The 2,581-nt window shown below is 47.8% G+C and overlaps 1 pseudogene; it reads left to right on the top strand.

Moving 5' to 3' along the window:
* The first annotated feature begins 1,217 nt into the window (after nucleotides 1-1,217).
* On the top strand, nucleotides 1,218-2,207 carry LOC115288089 (annotated as a pseudogene).
* The last annotated feature ends 374 nt before the right edge of the window (nucleotides 2,208-2,581 follow it).

Raw genomic sequence — 2,581 nt, 5'->3', positions numbered from 1 at the left:
TGGTCCTTTTCTTTTCAGCAACATGATTCTTAGTCTTGATTCTCCCCCTGGCTTAATGAGCTGTTTGGGGGAGAATCTAATTTTATGTTTGGGAAGAAGAACAAAACTTTCTATCTGAAAAAGTTTTAAATACACTATTTTACTCAAGTTTTGTATTTTTTTATAGATGGACAAATTGAGACTCAGAGAATCTTCATAACAACGGTCCCTGGCCACAGTGGCAGAAGTTAAGTTTGAACTCAGTTTGTCTTTGATTCCAAAGTCTTGCTCATGGCACTACTCCAGTGTTTCTTAAACTGGGCTGATCTTCAGAATCATCAAGGGAATAGTTAAAAATACAGATTCCTGGTCCTAAAATACAGATTACTGAATCAGTCTCCAGGGGCAGGGCTTAGCAATCTGTGTTTTCAGACACCCCAGGTGCAGGTGAAGATGAGCCACACTGGGCATGCACGCCACCGTGCCTCACCATGGGAAAGAACAGAGGGTAAGTTGAGTGAAGACGCCAGAAGAATGAAGGCAGAGGAGAATGGAAGGGGCCTTATGTACGGCTGCCCAGGGCTGGTCCTGCCCAGACACTGGCGCCTGCCACTTGGTAGTTGAGATCCTGACATCGGCCCTGGAGGACAAATAATGACTCAAGAAAAGGCCCTTCCAGTCTGCTGTTCTCCTTACATCTCTACTGTGGGAAGAGGACTTCATGCCTGTGGAATTCAGCTGCAGAGAGTCATCTCCAGATCTATTTTTAAACTCTCCAGCAATGAAGCGAGAAAAGCCTCTCAAGGTGTGGAATGTGCTCATCATTCTCCTGCCTCAGGAAGACTGCTTTGATTCAGTGCTCACTGCTTACAAGCCTGTGCTCACAGACACATTGGCTAGTGTGAGGTTTGTGGGCACTGGCGGAGTTTCAGCTGAAGGAGACTGAGTTACAGAGCGATCCAGATGGCAGGAGGGCGGGCTCCCCATCTCCCCCTTCTCTCAATCCTCCCTGGCCGTGCCCAGGGTCCAAAGCTTCCTCTGGCCTGGCGATCTGAGCACCTCCCCCATAGCTCCTGATAAGAAACTTTGTGATGGTCTTTTGGCAGGCTATTTAATGGACCTGATAATCTGAAGGAATAAGTTGTTTTAAAGATGATCGAAATTGGGCTCTCTGTTCCTCCTTGTTCAACAGACAGCTGCATCTTCTGGTGCAGTGCTGGCCAGGTCCCCAAGGCACGATGGTGAAGGTCAGAGTAAATGGATTTGGCCATCATGGGCACCTGGTCACCAACACTGCTTTTAACTCTGGTAAAGTGGATACTGTCACCATCAGTGACTCCTTAGAAGACCTCAGCTCCATGGTCTACATGTTCCAGTATGATTCCATCCACTGCAATTTCAACAGCACAGTCAAGGCTGAGAACAGGAAACTTGGCATCATGGAAAGCCCATCTCCTTCCAGGAACAAAATCCCACCAACATCAAATGGGGTGATGCTGGTGCTGAAGATGTTGGGTAGTCCACTGGGGTCTTTACCTCCATGCAGAAGGCTGGGCTCACTTGAAAGGTGAGGCCAAGAGGGTCATCTCCACCCCTTCTGCTGATGTCCCCATATTTGTGATGGGCCTGAACCAGGAGAAGTATGACAACTCCCTCAAGATTTTCAACAATGCCTCCTGTACCACCTGGACCCAGTCATCCATGACAACTTTGGCACTGTGGAGGGACTCGTGACCACAGGCCATGCCATCACTGCCACAGATGGCCCTTCTGGGAAGCTGCGGTGTGATGGCTGGACTGCCCAGACATCATCTCTCCTTCTACTGGCGCTGCCAGTGCTGTAGGCAAGGTCATCCCTGAGTTGGTTGAATGGGAAGATCAGGGCACGGCCTTCAGTGTCCCCACCCCCAATGTTGTAGATCTGACTTGCCACCTGGAGAAAGCTGCCAAATACAATCACATCTAGAAGGTGGTGAAGCACCTTCACTTTGCCATCTTCGTTTCCTTGTATAATAATGAATTTGGCTGCAGCAACTGAATGGTGGATCTGATGGTCCTCTAAGGATTCAGAGTCCCCTGGACCACCAGCCCCAGTGAGAGCAACAGAAGGGAAAGGTGCTCAGCTTCTGGGGAGTCCTTACCCCAGTTCATCTCTAAACACTGAGAATCTCCCAACCGCTACATAATTTTCATCCCAGACTCCCCTGAAGAAGGGTGCGGGGGCAGGGGGAGGGGAACTGGGGAGCCATACCTTGTCATGTGCCATCAATAAAGTATACTGTACCTAACAACAACAATAGCAACAATTGATTAAAATTACATAGTGATTGGATTTGAATATTCGAGTTGAGAGTTTAACTGATAAGACAATGTTTGTTTTTAGATAACTGCAATAACCACCATGTTGAGTTGCTTTGCCAACGTTGAATATGCACCGAGGGAAAGGGTTGAAGTATTTGAAAAGTCCAAATTGTAGTGGATGCAGGAAAAGATGTTTGATACGCCTTATGGGATGGCCCCCTTTACTAAGTGTAAGGATAAATCCTACCCTGAAGCCTCCAGCAAAGAGGTCACTTAGTACCAATTAAAATCCAGGCCATCA

Source organism: Suricata suricatta, chromosome 3 (genome assembly GCF_006229205.1).
Source record: "Suricata suricatta isolate VVHF042 chromosome 3, meerkat_22Aug2017_6uvM2_HiC, whole genome shotgun sequence".
NCBI classification, from domain to species: Eukaryota; Metazoa; Chordata; class Mammalia; order Carnivora; family Herpestidae; genus Suricata; species Suricata suricatta.
This window is presented reverse-complemented; position numbering and strand designations above follow the sequence as displayed.